At 41.3% G+C, this 18,274-nt stretch overlaps 7 non-coding genes across 7 annotated transcripts; all 7 read left to right on the top strand.

Annotated features, from left to right (window-relative positions):
• The first annotated feature begins 394 nt into the window (after nt 1–394).
• Nucleotides 395–480, top strand: TRNAY-GUA (transfer RNA tyrosine (anticodon GUA)). The gene is given in 2 exon segments: nt 395–431; nt 445–480. It is a non-coding gene; the product is annotated as a tRNA-Tyr (tRNA).
• Nucleotides 481–971: 491 nt separating this feature from the next.
• TRNAY-GUA (transfer RNA tyrosine (anticodon GUA)) lies at nt 972–1,057 on the top strand. The gene is given in 2 exon segments: nt 972–1,008; nt 1,022–1,057. It is a non-coding gene; the product is annotated as a tRNA-Tyr (tRNA).
• Nucleotides 1,058–7,422: 6,365 nt separating this feature from the next.
• TRNAY-GUA (transfer RNA tyrosine (anticodon GUA)) lies at nt 7,423–7,508 on the top strand. Its single transcript is given in 2 exon segments — nt 7,423–7,459; nt 7,473–7,508. It is a non-coding gene; the product is annotated as a tRNA-Tyr (tRNA).
• A 2,337-nt stretch (nt 7,509–9,845) lies between these two features.
• TRNAY-GUA (transfer RNA tyrosine (anticodon GUA)) lies at nt 9,846–9,931 on the top strand. Its single transcript is given in 2 exon segments — nt 9,846–9,882; nt 9,896–9,931. It is a non-coding gene; the product is annotated as a tRNA-Tyr (tRNA).
• Nucleotides 9,932–14,359: 4,428 nt separating this feature from the next.
• On the top strand, nt 14,360–14,445 carry TRNAY-GUA (transfer RNA tyrosine (anticodon GUA)). Its single transcript is given in 2 exon segments — nt 14,360–14,396; nt 14,410–14,445. It is a non-coding gene; the product is annotated as a tRNA-Tyr (tRNA).
• A 3,095-nt stretch (nt 14,446–17,540) lies between these two features.
• TRNAY-GUA (transfer RNA tyrosine (anticodon GUA)) lies at nt 17,541–17,626 on the top strand. Its single transcript is given in 2 exon segments — nt 17,541–17,577; nt 17,591–17,626. It is a non-coding gene; the product is annotated as a tRNA-Tyr (tRNA).
• Nucleotides 17,627–18,117: 491 nt separating this feature from the next.
• Nucleotides 18,118–18,203, top strand: TRNAY-GUA (transfer RNA tyrosine (anticodon GUA)). The gene is given in 2 exon segments: nt 18,118–18,154; nt 18,168–18,203. It is a non-coding gene; the product is annotated as a tRNA-Tyr (tRNA).
• Nucleotides 18,204–18,274: the final 71 nt, after the last annotated feature.

Below are 18,274 nucleotides of genomic sequence, written 5' to 3'. Positions count from 1 at the left end.
TTTCCTGTGAGGTGTTATGGATCCCCATCTCTTGCTATGAACTGGCAAAACAGCAGAATCCCCTTCACAATCTTGATTTCTCAAGGGAAATGAGAGAACACTATACACCATCCAAGATATTAAAATATTGTCAAGGCCCAACGCGGCTGAATACTCTGAGGAGATGGCCTGTGAGGTGCCGCCTTCAACTTTTCCCCCTTAGTATGGTGGTCAGTAACATGCGGGAGACTGCGGAGGGGGTCATTTTTTTAATTGGGAACTGATGTGCTTTTACTCAATTCGGGAACGTCACAAGCCAAATTTGTAGTATTTTGCACGAATTGCAAGAGATGTTTACAAGTCGACGGTTGAAGTGGAAGCTCGTATTGAGTTTGCTAGAGAACGATTTGCCAAGCCTTCGATAGCTCAGTTGGTAGAGCGGAGGACTGTAGTGGTAAAACAGGCATCCTTAGGTCGCTGGTTCAAATCCGGCTCGAAGGAATTTTTGCCAAATGCACATTTTATTGAATACTTGGAAAGTAAAATACTTGGAAAGTAAAATAACAGACAATTTATAATTATATTATATTTCATCACTGAAAATAGATGCCTTTTGCTTTGAGGCTGTGGCCACGTTATTTTTCTGTCCAACACGAATCTTCATTGGTTTCCTGTGAGGTGTTTTGGATCCCCATCTCTTGCTATGAACTGGCAAAACAGCAGAATCCCCTTGACAATCTTGATTTCTCAAGGGAAATGAGAGAACACTATACACCATCCAAGATATTAAAATATTGTCAAGGCCCAACACGGCTGAATACTCTGAGGAGATGGCCTGTGAGGTGTCGCCTTTCAACTTTTCCCCCTTAGTATGGTGGTCAGTAACATGCGGGAGACTGCGGAGGGGGTCATTTTTTTAATTGGGAACTGATGTGCTTTTACTCAATTTGGGAACCTCACAAGCCAAGTTTGCTAGAGAATGATTTGCCAAGCCTTCGATAGCTCAGTTGGTAGAGCGGAGGACTGTAGTGGTAAAACAGGCATCCTTAGGTCGCTGGTTCAAATCCGGCTCGAAGGACTTTTGCCAAGTGCACATTTTATTGAATACTTGGAAAGTAAAATACTTGGAAAGTAAAATAACAGACAATTTATAATTATATTATATTTCATCACTGAAAATAGATGCCTTTTGATTTGAGGCTGTGGCCACGTTATTTTTCTGTCCGACACCAATCTTCGTTGGTTTCCTGTGAGGTGTTTTGGATCCCCATCTCTTGCTATGAACTGACAAAACAGCAGAATCCCCTTGACAATCTTGATTTCTCAAGGGAAATGGGAGAACACTATACATCATCCAAGATATTAAAATATTGTCAAGGCCCAACACGGCTGAATACTCTGAGGAGATGGCCTGTGAGGCGCCGCCTTTCAACTTTTCCCCCTTAGTATGGTGGTCAGTAACATGCGGGAGACTGCGGAGGGGGTCATTTTTTTAATTGGGAACTGATGTGCTTTTACTCAATTCGGGAACCTCACAAGCCAAATTTGTAGTATTTTGCACGAATTGCAAGAGATGTTTACAAGTCGACGGTTTAAGTGGAAGCTCGTATTGAGTTTGCTAGAAAATGATTTGCCAAGCTTTTGATAGCTCAGTTGGTAGAGCGGAGGACTGTAGTGGTAAAACAGGCATCCTTAGGTTGCTGGTTCAAATCCGGCTCGAAGGACTTTTGCCAAATGCAAATTTTATTGAATACTTGGAAAGTAAAATACTTGGAAAATAAAATAACAGACAATTTATAATTATATTATATTTCATCACTGAAAATAGATGCCTTTTGCTTTGAGGCTGTGGCCACGTTATGTTTCTGTCCAACACCAATCTTCATTGTTTTCCTGTGAGGTGTTTTGGATCCCCATCTCTTGCTATGAACTGGCAAAACAGCAGAATCCCCTTGACAATCTTGATTTCTCAAGGGAAATGGGAGAACACTATACACCATCCAAGATATTAAAATATTGTCAAGGCCGAACACTGATGAATACTCTGAGGAAATGGCCTGTGAGGCGCCGCCTTTCAACTTTTCCTCCTTAGTATGGTGGTCAGTAACATGCGGGAGACTGCGGAGGGGGTCATTTTTTTTAATTGGGAACTGATGTGCTTTTACTCAATTCGGGAACCTAACAAGCCAAATTTGTAGTATTTTGCACGAATTGCAATAGATGTTTGCATGTCGACGGTTGAAGTGGAAGCTCGTATTGAGCTTGCTAGAGACTGATTTGCCAAGCCTTCGATAGCTCAGTTGGTAGAGCGGAGGACTGTAGTGGTAAAACAGGCATCCTTAGGTCGCTGGTTGAAATCCGGATTGAAGGACTTTTGCCAAATGCAAATTTTATTGAATACTTGGAAAGTAAAATACTTGGAAAATAAAATAACAGACAATTTATAATTATATTATATTTCATCACTGAAAATAGATGCCTTTTGCTTTGAGGCTGTGGCCACTTTATATTTCTGTTCAACACCAATCTTCATTGGTTTCCTGTGAGGTGTTTTGGATCCCCATCTCTTGCTATGAACTGGCAAAACAGCAGAATCCCCTTGACAATCTTGATTTCTCAAGGGAAATGAGAGAACAGTATACACCATCCAAGATATTAAAATATTGTCAAGGCCCAACACGGCTGAATACTCTGAGGAGATGGCCTGTGAGGCGCCGCCTTTCAACTTTTCCCCCTTAGTATGGTGGTCAGTAACATGCGGGAGACTGCGGATTGGGTCATTTTTTAATTGGGAACTGATGTGCTTTTACTCAATTCGGGAACGTCACAAGCCAAATTTGTAGTATTTTGCACGAATTGCAAGAGATGTTTACAAGTCGACGGTTGAAGTGGAAGCTCATATTGAGCTTGCTAGAAACTGATTTGCCAAGCCTTCGATAGCTCAGTTGGTAGAGCTGAGGACTGTAGTGGTAAAACAGGCATCCTTAGGTCGCTGGTTGAAATCCGGATTGAAGGACTTTTGCCAAATGCAAATTTTATTGAATACTTGGAAAGTAAAATACTTGGAAAATAAAATAACAGACAATTTATAATTATATTATATTTCATCACTGAAAATAGATGCCTTTTGCTTTGAGGCTGTGGCCACGTTATATTTCTGTTCAACACCAATCTTCATTGGTTTCCTGTGAGGTGTTATGGATCCCCATCTCTTGCTATGAACTGGCAAAACAGCAGAATCCCCTTGACAATCTTGATTTCTCAAGGGAAATGAGAGAACACTATACACCATCCAAGATATTAAAATATTGTCAAGGCCCAACGCGGCTGAATACTCTGAGGAGATGGCCTGTGAGGTGCCGCCTTTCAACTTGTCCCCCTTAGTATGGTGGTCAGTAACATGCGGGAGACTGCGGAGGGGGTCATTTTTTTAATTGGGAACTGATGTGCTTTTACTCAATTCGGGAACGTCACAAGCCAAATTTGTAGTATTTTGCACGAATTGCAAGAGATGTTTGCAAGTCGACGGTTGAAGTGGAAGCTCGTATTGAGTTTGCTAGAGAGCGATTTGCCAAGCCTTCGATAGCTCAGTTGGTAGAGCGGAGGACTGTAGTGGTAAAACAGGCATCCTTAGGTCGCTGGTTCAAATCCGGCCAAAGGACTTTTGCCAAATGCACATTTTATTGAATACTTGGAAAGTAAAATACTTGGAAAGTAAAATAACAGACAATTTATAATTATATTATATTTCATCACTGAAAATAGATGCCTGTTGCTTTGAGGCTGTGGCCACGTTATGTTTCTGTCCAACACGAATCTTCATTGGTTTCATGTGAGGTGTTTTGGATCCCCATCTCTTGCTATGAACTGGCAGAACAGCAGAATCCCCTTGACAATCTTGATTTCTCAAGGGAAATGAGAGAACACTATACACCATCCAAGATATTAAAATATTGTCAAGGCCCAACACGGCTGAATACTCTGAGGAGATGGCCTGTGAGGCGCCGCCTTTCAACTTTTCCCCCTTAGTATGGTGGTCAGTAACATGCGGGAGACTGCGGAGGGGGTCATTTTTTTAATTGTGAACTGATGTGCTTTTACTCAATTCGGGAACCTCACAAGCCAAATTTGTAGTATTTTGCACGAATTGCAAGAGATGTTTGAATGTCGACGGTTGAAGTGGAAGCTCGTATTGAGCTTGCTAGAGACTGATTTGCCAAGCCTTCGATAGCTCAGTTGGTAGAGCTGAGGACTGTAGTGGTAAAACAGGCATCCTTAGGTCGCTGGTTCAAATGCAGATTGAAGGACTTTTGCCAAATGCAAATTTTATTGAATACTTGGAAAGTAAAATGCTTGGAAAATAAAATAACAGACAATTTATAATTATATTATATTTCATCATTGAAAATAGATGCCTTTTGCTTTGAGGCTGTCGCCACGTTATGTTTCTGTCCAACACCAATCTTCATTGGTTTCCTGTGAGGTGTTTTGGATCCCCATCTCTTGCTATGAACTGGCAAAACAGCAGAATCCCCTTGACAATCTTGATTTCTCAAGGGAAATGAGAGAACACTATACACCATCCAAGATATTAAAATATTGTCAAGGCCCAACACGGCTGAATACTCTGAGGAGATGGCCTGTGAGGCGCCGCCTTTCAACTTTTCCTCCTTAGATTGGTGGTCAGTAACATGCGGGAGACTGCGGAGGGGGTCATTTTTTAAATTGGGAACTGATGTGCTTTTACTCAATTCGGGAACCTCACAAGCCAAATTTGTAGTATTTTGCACGAATTGCAAGAGATGTTTACAAGTCGACGGTTGAAGTGGAAGCTCGTATTGAGTTTGCTAGAGACTGATTTGCCAAGCCTTCGATAGCTCAGTTGGTAGAGCGGAGGACTGTAGTGGTAAAACAGGCATCATTAGGTCACTGGTTCAAATCCGGCTCGAAGGACTTTTGCCAAATGCACATTTTATTGAATACTTGGAAAGTAAAATACTTGGAAAGTAAAATAACAGACAATTTATAATTATATTATATTTCATCACTGAAAATAGATGCCTTTTGCTTTGAGGCTGTGACCATGTTATTTTTCTGTCCAACACGAATCTTCGCTGGTTTCCTGTGAGGTGTTTTGGATCCCCATCTCTTGCTATGAACTGGCAAAACAGCAGAATCCCCTTGACAATCTTGATTTCTCAAGGGAAATGAGAGAACACTATACACCATCCAAGATATTAAAATATTGTCAAGGCCCAACACGGCTGAATACTCTGAGGAGATGGCCTGTGAGGCGCCGCCTTTCAACTTTTCCCCCTTAGTATGGTGGTCAGTAACATGCGGGAGACTGCGGAGGGGGTCATTTTTTTAATTGTGAACTGATGTGCTTTTACTCAATTCGGGAACCTCACAAGCCAAATATGTAGTATTTTGCACGAATTGCAAGAGATGTTTGAATGTCGACGGTTGAAGTGGAAGCTCGTATTGAGCTTGCTAGAGCCTGGTTTGCCAAGCCTTCGATAGCTCAGTTGGTAGAGCAGAGGACTGTAGTGGTAAAACAGGCATCCTTAGGTCGCTGGTTCAAATGCAGATTGAAGGACTTTTGCCAAATGCAAATTTTATTGAATACTTGGAAAGTAAAATGCTTGGAAAATAAAATAACAGACAATTTATAATTATATCATATTTCATCATTGAAAATAGATGCCTTTTGCTTTGAGGCTGTCGCCACGTTATGTTTCTGTCCAACACCAATCTTCATTGGTTTCCTGTGAGGTGTTTTGGATCCCCATCTCTTGCTATGAACTGGCAAAACAGCAGAATCCCCTTGACAATCTTGATTTCTCAAGGGAAATGAGAGAACACTATACACCATCCAAGATATTAAAATATTGTCAAGGCCCAACACGGCTGAATACTCTGAGGAGATGGCCTGTGAGGCGCCGCCTTTCAACTTTTCCTCCTTAGTATGGTGGTCAGTAACATGCGGGAGACTGCGGAGGGGTCATTTTTTTAATTGGGAACTGATGTGCTTTTACTCAATTCGGGAACCTCACAAGCCAAATTTGTAGTATTTTGCACGAATTGCAAGAGATGTTTACAAGTCGACGGTTGAAGTGGAAGCTCGTATTGAGTTTGCTAGAGAATGATTTGCCAAGCCTTCGAAAGCTCAGTTGGTAGAGCGGAGGACTGTAGTGATAAAACAGGCATCCTTAGGTCGCTGGTTCAAATCCGGCTCGAAGGACTTTTGCCAAATGCACATTTTATTGAATACTTGGAAAGTAAAATACTTGGAAAGTAAAATAACAGACAATTTATAATTATATTATATTTCATCATTGAAAATAGATGCCTTTTGCTTTGAGGCTGTGGCCGCGTTATTTTTCTGTCCGAAACCAATCTTCGTTGGTTTCCTGTGAGGTGTTTTGGATCCCCATCTCTTGCTATGAACTGACAAAACAGCAGAATCCCCTTGACAATCTTGATTTCTCAAGGGAAATGGGAGAACACTATACACCATCCAAGATATTAAAATATTGTCAAGGCCCAACACGGCTGAATACTCTGAGGAGATGGCCTGTGAGGCGCGCCTTTCAACTTTTCCCCCTTAGTATGGTGGTCATGCGGGAGACTGCGGAGGGGGTCATTTTTTTAATTGAGAACTGATGTGCTTTTACTCAATTCGGGAACCTCACAAACAAAATTTGTAGTATTGTGCACGAATTGAAAGAGATGTTTACAAATCTACGGTTGAAGTGGAAGCTCGTATTGAGTTTGCTAGAGAATGATTTGCCAAGCCTTCGATAGCTCAGTTGGTAGAGCAGAGGACTGTAGTGGTAAAACAGGCATCCTTAGGTCGCTGGTTCAAATGCAGATTGAAGGACTTTTGCCAAATGCAAATTTTATTGAATACTTGGAAAGTAAAATGCTTGGAAAATAAAATAACAGACAATTTATAATTATATTATATTTCATCATTGAAAATAGATGCCTTTTGCTTTGAGGCTGTCGCCACGTTATGTTTCTGTCCAACACCAATCTTCATTGGTTTCCTGTGAGGTGTTTTGGATCCCCATCTCTTGCTATGAACTGGCAAAACAGCAGAATCCCCTTGACAATCTTGATTTCTCAAGGGAAATGAGAGAACACTATACACCATCCAAGATATTAAAATATTGTCAAGGCCCAACACGGCTGAATACTCTGAGGAGATGGCCTGTGAGGCGCCGCCTTTCAACTTTTCCTCCTTAGTATGGTGGTCAGTAACATGCGGGAGACTGCGGAGGGGGTCATTTTTTTAATTGGGAACTGATGTGCTTTTACTCAATTCGGGAACCTCACAAGCCAAATTTGTAGTATTTTGCACGAATTGCAAGAGATGTTTACAAGTCGACGGTTGAAGTGGAAGCTCGTATTGAGTTTGCTAGAGAATGATTTGCCAAGCCTTCGATAGCTCAGTTGGTAGAGCGGAGGACTGTAGTGATAAAACAGGCATCCTTAGGTCGCTGGTTCAAATCCGGCTCGAAGGACTTTTGCCAAATGCACATTTTATTGAATACTTGGAAAGTAAAATACTTGGAAAGTAAAATAACAGACAATTTATAATTATATTATATTTCATCATTGAAAATAGATGCCTTTTGCTTTGAGGCTGTGGCCACGTTATTTTTCTGTCCGAAACCAATCTTCGTTGGTTTCCTGTGAGGTGTTTTGGATCCCCATCTCTTGCTATGAACTGACAAAACAGCAGAATCCCCTTGACAATCTTGATTTCTCAAGGGAAATGGGAGAACACTATACACCATCCAAGATATTAAAATATTGTCAAGGCCCAACACGGCTGAATACTCTGAGGAGATGGCCTGTGAGGCGCGCCTTTCAACTTTTCCACCTTAGTATGGTGGTCAGTAACATGCGGGAGACTGCGGAAGGGGTCATTTTTTTAATTGAGAACTGATGTGCTTTTACTCAATTCGGGAACCTCACAAGCCAAATTTGTAGTATTTTGCACGAATTGCAAGAGATGTTTACAAGTCGACGGTTGAAGTGGAAGCTCGTATTGAGTTTGCTAGAGAATGATTTGCCAAGCCTTCGATAGCTCGTCGCTGGTTCAAGTCCGGCTCAAAGGACTTTTGCCAAATGCACATTTTATTGAATACTTGGAAAGTAAAATACTTGGAAAGTAAAATAACAGACAATTTATAATTATATTATATTTCATCACTGAAAATAGATGCCTTTTGCTTTGAGGCTGTGGCCACGTTATTTTTCTGTCCAACACGAATCTTCATTGGTTTCCTGTGAGGTGTTTTGGATCCCCATCTCTTGCTATGAACTGGCAAAACAGCAGAATCCCCTTGACAATCTTGATTTCTCAAGGGAAATGAGAGAACACTATACACCATCCAAGATATTAAAATATTGTCAAGGCCCAACACGGCTGAATACTCTGAGGAGATGGCCTGTGAGGTGTCGCCTTTCAACTTTTCCCCCTTAGTATGGTGGTCAGTAACATGCGGGAGACTGCGGAGGGGGTCATTTTTTTAATTGGGAACTGATGTGCTTTTACTCAATTTGGGAACCTCACAAGCCAAGTTTGCTAGAGAATGATTTGCCAAGCCTTCGATAGCTCAGTTGATAGAGCGGAGGATTGTAGTGGTAAAACAGGCATCCTTAGGTCGCTGGTTCAAATCCGGCTTGAAGGACTTTTGCCAAGTGCACATTTTATTGAATACTTGGAAAGTAAAATACTTGGAAAGTAAAATAACAGACAATTTATAATTATATTATATTTCATCACTGAAAATAGATGCCTTTTGATTTGAGGCTGTGGCCACGTTATTTTTCTGTCCGACACCAATCTTCGTTGGTTTCCTGTGAGGTGTTTTGGATCCCCATCTCTTGCTATGAACTGACAAAACAGCAGAATCCCCTTGACAATCTTGATTTCTCAAGGGAAATGGGAGAACACTATACATCATCCAAGATATTAAAATATTGTCAAGGCCCAACACGGCTGAATACTCTGAGGAGATGGCCTGTGAGGCGCCGCCTTTCAACTTTTCCCCCTTAGTATGGTGGTCAGTAACATGCGGGAGACTGCGGAGGGGGTCATTTTTTAAATTGGGAACTGATGTGCTTTTACTCAATTCGGGAACCTCACAAGCCAAATTTGTAGTATTTTGCACGAATTGCAAGAGATGTTTACAAGTCGACGGTTGAAGTGGAAGCTCGTATTGAGTTTGCTAGAGAATGATTTGCCAAGCCTTCGATAGCTCGTCGCTGGTTCAAGTCCGGCTCAAAGGACTTTTGCCAAATGCACATTTTATTGAATACTTGGAAAGTAAAATACTTGGAAAGTAAAATAACAGACAATTTATAATTATATTATATTTCATCACTGAAAATAGATGCCTTTTGCTTTGAGGCTGTGGCCACGTTATTTTTCTGTCCAACACGAATCTTCCGTGGTTTCCTGTGAGGTGTTTTGGATCCCCATTTCTTGCTATGAACTGGCAAAACAGCAGAATCCCCTTGACAATCTTGATTTCTCAAGGAAAATGAGAGAACACTATACACCATCCAAGATATTAAAATATTGTCATGGCCGAACACTGATGAATACTCTGAGGAGATGGCCTGCGAGGCGCCGCCTTTCAACTTTTCCTCCTTAGTATGGTGGTCAGTAACATGCGGGAGACTGCGGAGGGGGTCATTTTTTTAATTGTGAACTGATGTGCTTTTACTCAATTCGGGAACCTCACAAGCCAAATTTGTAGTATTTTGCAAGAATTGCAAGAGATGTTTCAATGTCGACGGTTGAAGTGGAAGCTCGTATTGAGCTTGCTAGAGACTGATTTGCCTAGCCTTCGATAGCTCAGTTGGTAGAGCGGAGGACTGTAGTGGTAAAACAGGCATCCTTAGGTCGCTGGTTCAAATCCGGCTCGAAGGACTTTTGCCAAATGCACATTTTATTGAATACTTGGAAAGTAAAATACTTGGAAAGTAAAATAACAGACAATTTATAATTATATTATATTTCATCATTGAAAATAGATGCCTTTTGCTTTGAGGCTGTGGCCACGTTATTTTTCTGTCCGACACCAATCTTCGTTGGTTTCCTGTGAGGTATTTTGGATCCCCATCTCTTGCTATGAACTGACAAAACAGCAGAATCCCCTTGACAATCTTGATTTCTCAAGGAAAATGAGAGAACACTATACACCATCCAAGATATTAAAATATTGTCAAGGCCCAACGCGGCTGAATACTCTGAGGAGATGGCCTGTGACGTGCCGCCTTTCAACTTTTCCCCCTTAGTATGGTGGTCACTAACATGCGGGAGACTGCGGAGGGGGTCATTTTTTTAATTGGGAACTGATGTGCTTTTACTCAATTTGGGAACCTCACAAGCCAAATTTGTAGTATTTTGCACGAATTGCAAGAGATGTTTACAAGTCGACGGTTGAAGTGGAAGCTCGTATTGAGTTTGCTAGAAAATGATTTGCCAAGCCTTCGATAGCTCAGTTGGTAGAGCGGAGGACTGTAGTGGTACAACAGGCATCCTTAGGTTGCTGGTTCAAATCCCGCTCGAAGGACTTTTGCCAAATGCAAATTTTATTGAATACTTGGAAAGTAAAATACTTGGAAAGTAAAATAACAGACAATTTATAATTATATTATATTTCATCACTGAAAATAGATGCCTGTTGCTTTGAGGCTGTGGCCACGTTATGTTTCTGTCCAACACGAATCTTCATTGGTTTCATGTGAGGTGTTTTGGATCCCCATCTCTTGCTATGAACTGGCAGAACAGCAGAATCCCCTTGACAATCTTGATTTCTCAAGGGAAATGAGAGAACACTATACACCATCCAAGATATTAAAATATTGTCAAGGCCCAACACGGCTGAATACTCTGAGGAGATGGCCTGTGAGGCGCCGCCTTTCAACTTTTCCCCCTTAGTATGGTGGTCAGTAACATGCGGGAGACTGCGGAGGGGGTCATTTTTTTAATTGTGAACTGATGTGCTTTTACTCAATTCGGGAACCTCACAAGCCAAATTTGTAGTATTTTGCACGAATTGCAAGAGATGTTTGAATGTCGACGGTTGAAGTGGAAGCTCGTATTGAGCTTGCTAGAGACTGATTTGCCAAGCCTTCGATAGCTCAGTTGGTAGAGCTGAGGACTGTAGTGGTAAAACAGGCATCCTTAGGTCGCTGGTTCAAATGCAGATTGAAGGACTTTTGCCAAATGCAAATTTTATTGAATACTTGGAAAGTAAAATGCTTGGAAAATAAAATAACAGACAATTTATAATTATATTATATTTCATCATTGAAAATAGATGCATTTTGCTTTGAGGCTGTCGCCACGTTATGTTTCTGTCCAACACCAATCTTCATTGGTTTCCTGTGAGGTGTTTTGGATCCCCATCTCTTGCTATGAACTGGCAAAACAGCAGAATCCCCTTGACAATCTTGATTTCTCAAGGGAAATGAGAGAACACTATACACCATCCAAGATATTAAAATATTGTCAAGGCCCAACACGGCTGAATACTCTGAGGAGATGGCCTGTGAGGCGCCGCCTTTCAACTTTTCCTCCTTAGATTGGTGGTCAGTAACATGCGGGAGACTGCGGAGGGGGTCATTTTTTAAATTGGGAACTGATGTGCTTTTACTCAATTCGGGAACCTCACAAGCCAAATTTGTAGTATTTTGCACGAATTGCAAGAGATGTTTACAAGTCGACGGTTGAAGTGGAAGCTCGTATTGAGTTTGCTAGAGACTGATTTGCCAAGCCTTCGATAGCTCAGTTGGTAGAGCGGAGGACTGTAGTGGTAAAACAGGCATCATTAGGTCACTGGTTCAAATCCGGCTCGAAGGACTTTTGCCAAATGCACATTTTATTGAATACTTGGAAAGTAAAATACTTGGAAAGTAAAATAACAGACAATTTATAATTATATTATATTTCATCACTGAAAATAGATGCCTTTTGCTTTGAGGCTGTGACCATGTTATTTTTCTGTCCAACACGAATCTTCGCTGGTTTCCTGTGAGGTGTTTTGGATCCCCATCTCTTGCTATGAACTGGCAAAACAGCAGAATCCCCTTGACAATCTTGATTTCTCAAGGGAAATGAGAGAACACTATACACCATCCAAGATATTAAAATATTGTCAAGGCCCAACACGGCTGAATACTCTGAGGAGATGGCCTGTGAGGCGCCGCCTTTCAACTTTTCCCCCTTAGTATGGTGGTCAGTAACATGCGGGAGACTGCGGAGGGGGTCATTTTTTTAATTGTGAACTGATGTGCTTTTACTCAATTCGGGAACCTCACAAGCCAAATATGTAGTATTTTGCACGAATTGCAAGAGATGTTTGAATGTCGACGATTGAAGTGGAAGCTCGTATTGAGCTTGCTAGAGCCTGGTTTGCCAAGCCTTCGATAGCTCAGTTGGTAGAGCAGAGGACTGTAGTGGTAAAACAGGCATCCTTAGGTCGCTGGTTCAAATGCAGATTGAAGGACTTTTGCCAAATGCAAATTTTATTGAATACTTGGAAAGTAAAATGCTTGGAAAATAAAATAACAGACAATTTATAATTATATCATATTTCATCATTGAAAATAGATGCCTTTTGCTTTGAGGCTGTCGCCACGTTATGTTTCTGTCCAACACCAATCTTCATTGGTTTCCTGTGAGGTGTTTTGGATCCCCATCTCTTGCTATGAACTGGCAAAACAGCAGAATCCCCTTGACAATCTTGATTTCTCAAGGGAAATGAGAGAACACTATACACCATCCAAGATATTAAAATATTGTCAAGGCCCAACACGGCTGAATACTCTGAGGAGATGGCCTGTGAGGCGCCGCCTTTCAACTTTTCCTCCTTAGTATGGTGGTCAGTAACATGCGGGAGACTGCGGAGGGGTCATTTTTTTAATTGGGAACTGATGTGCTTTTACTCAATTCGGGAACCTCACAAGCCAAATTTGTAGTATTTTGCACGAATTGCAAGAGATGTTTACAAGTCGACGGTTGAAGTGGAAGCTCGTATTGAGTTTGCTAGAGAATGATTTGCCAAGCCTTCGAAAGCTCAGTTGGTAGAGCGGAGGACTGTAGTGATAAAACAGGCATCCTTAGGTCGCTGGTTCAAATCCGGCTCGAAGGACTTTTGCCAAATGCACATTTTATTGAATACTTGGAAAGTAAAATACTTGGAAAGTAAAATAACAGACAATTTATAATTATATTATATTTCATCATTGAAAATAGATGCCTTTTGCTTTGAGGCTGTGGCCGCGTTATTTTTCTGTCCGAAACCAATCTTCGTTGGTTTCCTGTGAGGTGTTTTGGATCCCCATCTCTTGCTATGAACTGACAAAACAGCAGAATCCCCTTGACAATCTTGATTTCTCAAGGGAAATGGGAGAACACTATACACCATCCAAGATATTAAAATATTGTCAAGGCCCAACACGGCTGAATACTCTGAGGAGATGGCCTGTGAGGCGCGCCTTTCAACTTTTCCCCCTTAGTATGGTGGTCATGCGGGAGACTGCGGAGGGGGTCATTTTTTTAATTGAGAACTGATGTGCTTTTACTCAATTCGGGAACCTCACAAACAAAATTTGTAGTATTGTGCACGAATTGAAAGAGATGTTTACAAATCTACGGTTGAAGTGGAAGCTCGTATTGAGTTTGCTAGAGAATGCTTTGCCAAGCCTTCGATAGCTCAGTTGGTAGAGCAGAGGACTGTAGTGGTAAAACAGGCATCCTTAGGTCGCTGGTTCAAATGCAGATTGAAGGACTTTTGCCAAATGCAAATTTTATTGAATACTTGGAAAGTAAAATGCTTGGAAAATAAAATAACAGACAATTTATAATTATATTATATTTCATCATTGAAAATAGATGCCTTTTGCTTTGAGGCTGTCGCCACGTTATGTTTCTGTCCAACACCAATCTTCATTGGTTTCCTGTGAGGTGTTTTGGATCCCCATCTCTTGCTATGAACTGGCAAAACAGCAGAATCCCCTTGACAATCTTGATTTCTCAAGGGAAATGAGAGAACACTATACACCATCCAAGATATTAAAATATTGTCAAGGCCCAACACGGCTGAATACTCTGAGGAGATGGCCTGTGAGGCGCCGCCTTTCAACTTTTCCTCCTTAGTATGGTGGTCAGTAACATGCGGGAGACTGCGGAGGGGGTCATTTTTTTAATTGGGAACTGATGTGCTTTTACTCAATTCGGGAACCTCACAAGCCAAATTTGTAGTATTTTGCACGAATTGCAAGAGATGTTTACAAGTCGACGGTTGAAGTGGAAGCTCGTATTGAGTTTGCTAGAGAATGATTTGCCAAGCCTTCGATAGCTCAGTTGGTAGAGCGGAGGACTGTAGTGATAAAACAGGCATCCTTAGGTCGCTGGTTCAAATCCGGCTCGAAGGACTTTTGCCAAATGCACATTTTATTGAATACTTGGAAAGTAAAATACTTGGAAAGTAAAATAACAGACAATTTATAATTATATTATATTTCATCATTGAAAATAGATGCCTTTTGCTTTGAGGCTGTGGCCACGTTATTTTTCTGTCCGAAACCAATCTTCGTTGGTTTCCTGTGAGGTGTTTTGGATCCCCATCCCTTGCTATGAACTGACAAAACAGCAGAATCCCCTTGACAATCTTGATTTCTCAAGGGAAATGGGAGAACACTATACACCATCCAAGATATTAAAATATTGTCAAGGCCCAACACGGCTGAATACTCTGAGGAGATGGCCTGTGAGGCGCGCCTTTCAACTTTTCCACCTTAGTATGGTGGTCAGTAACATGCGGGAGACTGCGGAAGGGGTCATTTTTTTAATTGAGAACTGATGTGCTTTTACTCAATTCGGGAACCTCACAAGCCAAATTTGTAGTATTTTGCACGAATTGCAAGAGATGTTTACAAGTCGACGGTTGAAGTGGAAGCTCGTATTGAGTTTGCTAGAGAATGATTTGCCAAGCCTTCGATAGCTCGTCGCTGGTTCAAGTCCGGCTCAAAGGACTTTTGCCAAATGCACATTTTATTGAATACTTGGAAAGTAAAATACTTGGAAAGTAAAATAACAGACAATTTATAATTATATTATATTTCATCACTGAAAATAGATGCCTTTTGCTTTGAGGCTGTGGCCACGTTATTTTTCTGTCCAACACGAATCTTCATTGGTTTCCTGTGAGGTGTTTTGGATCCCCATCTCTTGCTATGAACTGGCAAAACAGCAGAATCCCCTTGACAATCTTGATTTCTCAAGGGAAATGAGAGAACACTATACACCATCCAAGATATTAAAATATTGTCAAGGCCCAACACGGCTGAATACTCTGAGGAGATGGCCTGTGAGGTGTCGCCTTTCAACTTTTCCCCCTTAGTATGGTGGTCAGTAACATGCGGGAGACTGCGGAGGGGGTCATTTTTTTAATTGGGAACTGATGTGCTTTTACTCAATTCGGGAACCTCACAAGCCAAATTTGTAGTATTTTGCACGAATTGCAAGAGATGTTTACAAGTCGACGGTTTAAGTGGAAGCTCATATTGAGTTTGCTAGAGAATGATTTGCCAAGCCTTTGATAGCTCAGTTGGTAGAGCGGAGGACTGTAGTGGTAAAACAGGCATCCTTAGGTTGCTGGTTCAAATCCGGCTCGAAGGACTTTTGCCAAATGCACATTTTATTGAATACTTGGAAAGTAAAATACTTGGAAAATAAAATAACAGACAATTTATAATTATATTATATTTCATCACTGAAAATAGATGCCTTTTGCTTTGAGGCTGTGGCCACGTTATGTTTCTGTCCAACACCAATCTTCATTGTTTTCCTGTGAGGTGTTTTGGATCCCCATCTCTTGCTATGAACTGGCAAAACAGCAGAATCCCCTTGACAATCTTGATTTCTCAAGGGAAATGGGAAAACACTATACACCATCCAAGATATTAAAATATTGTCAAGGCCGAACACTGATGAATACTCTGAGGAGATGGCCTGTGAGGCGCCGCCTTTCAACTTTTCCTCCTTAGTATGGTGGTCAGTAACATGCGGGAGACTGCGGAGGGGGTCATTTTTTTTAATTGGGAACTGATGTGCTTTTACTCAATTCGGGAACCTAACAAGCCAAATTTGTAGTATTTTGCACGAATTGCAATAGATGTTTGCATGACGACGGTTGAAGTGGAAGCTCGTATTGAGCTTGCTAGAGACTGATTTGCCAAGCCTTCGATAGCTCAGTTGGTAGAGCGGAGGACTGTAGTGGTAAAACAGGCATCCTTAGGTCGCTGGTTGAAATCCGGATTGAAGGACTTTTGCCAAATGCAAATTTTATTGAATACTTGGAAAGTAAAATACTTGGAAAATAAAATAACAGACAATTCATAATTATATTATATTTCATCACTGAAAATACATGCCTTTTGCTTTGAGGCTGTGGCCACGTTATATTTCTGTTCAACACCAATCTTCATTGGTTTCCTGTGAGGTGTTTTGGATCCCCATCTCTTGCTATGAACTGGCAAAACAGCAGAATCCCCTTGACAATCTTGATTTCTCAAGGGAAATGAGAGAACAGTATACACCATCCAAGATATTAAAATATTGTCAAGGCCCAACACGGCTGAATACTCTGAGGAGATGGCCTGTGAGGCGCCGCCTTTCAACTTTTCCCCCTTAGTATGGTGGCCAGTAACATGCGGGAGACTGCGGAGGGGGTCTTTTTAATTGGGAACTGATGTGCTTTTACTCAATTCGGGAACGTCACAAGCCAAATTTGTTGTATTTTGCACGAATTGCAAGAGATGTTTACAAGTCGACGGTTGAAGTGGAAGCTCATATTGAGCTTGCTAGAGACTGATTTGCCAAGCCTTCGATAGCTCAGTTGGTAGAGCTGAGGACTGTAGTGGTAAAACAGGCATCCTTAGGTCGCTGGTTGAAATCCGGATTGAAGGACTTTTGCCAAATGCAAATTTTATTGAATACTTGGAAAGTAAAATACTTGGAAAATAAAATAACAGACAATTTATAATTATATTATATTTCATCACTGAAAATAGATGCCTTTTGCTTTGAGGCTGTGGCCACGTTATATTTCTGTTCAACACCAATCTTCGTTGGTTTCCTGTGAGGTGTTATGGATCCCCATCTCTTGCTATGAACTGGCAAAACAGCAGAATCCCCTTGACAATCTTGATTTCTCAAGGGAAATGAGAGAACACTATACACCATCCAAGATATTAAAATATTGTCAAGGCCCAACGCGGCTGAATACTCTGAGGAGATGGCCTGTGAGGTGCCGCCTTCAACTTTTCCCCCTTAGTATGGTGGTCAGTAACATGCGGGAGACTGCGGAGGGGGTCATTTTTTTAATTGGGAACTGATGTGCTTTTACTCAATTCGGGAACGTCACAAGCCAAATTTGTAGTATTTTGCACGAATTGCAAGAGATGTTTACAAGTCGACGGTTGAAGTGGAAGCTCGTATTGAGTTTGCTAGAGAACGATTTGCCAAGCCTTCGATAGCTCAGTTGGTAGAGCGGAGGACTGTAGTGGTAAAACAGGCATCCTTAGGTCGCTGGTTCAAATCCGGCTCGAAGGAATTTTTGCCAAATGCACATTTTATTGAATACTTGGAAAGTAAAATACTTGGAAAGTAAAATAACAGACAATTTATAATTATATTATATTTCATCACTGAAAATAGATGCCTTTTGCTTTGAGGCTGTGGCCACGTTATTTTTCTGTCCAACACGAATCTTCATTGGTTTCCTGTGAGGTGTTTTGGATCCCCATCTCTTGCTATGAACTGGCAAAACAGCAGAATCCCCTTGACAATCTTGATTTCTCAAGGGAAATGAGAGAACACTATACACCATCCAAGATATTAAAATATTGTCAAGGCCCAACACGGCTGAATACTCTGAGGAGATGGCCTGTGAGGTGTCGCCTTTCAACTTTTCCCCCTTAGTATGGTGGTCAGTAACATGCGGGAGACTGCGGAGGGGGTCATTTTTTTAATTGGGAACTGATGTGCTTTTACTCAATTTGGGAACCTCACAAGCCAAGTTTGCTAGAGAATGATTTGCCAAGCCTTCGATAGCTCAGTTGGTAGAGCGGAGGACTGTAGTGGTAAAACAGGCATCCTTAGGTCGCTGGTTCAAATCCGGCTCGAAGGACTTTTGCCAAGTGCACATTTTATTGAATACTTGGAAAGTAAAATACTTGGAAAGTAAAATAACAGACAATT

This window comes from Ambystoma mexicanum, chromosome 1p (genome assembly GCF_040938575.1).
Source record: "Ambystoma mexicanum isolate Mex_15411 chromosome 1p, UKY_AmexF1_1, whole genome shotgun sequence".
NCBI lineage: Eukaryota > Metazoa > Chordata > Amphibia > Caudata > Ambystomatidae > Ambystoma > Ambystoma mexicanum.
This window is presented reverse-complemented; position numbering and strand designations above follow the sequence as displayed.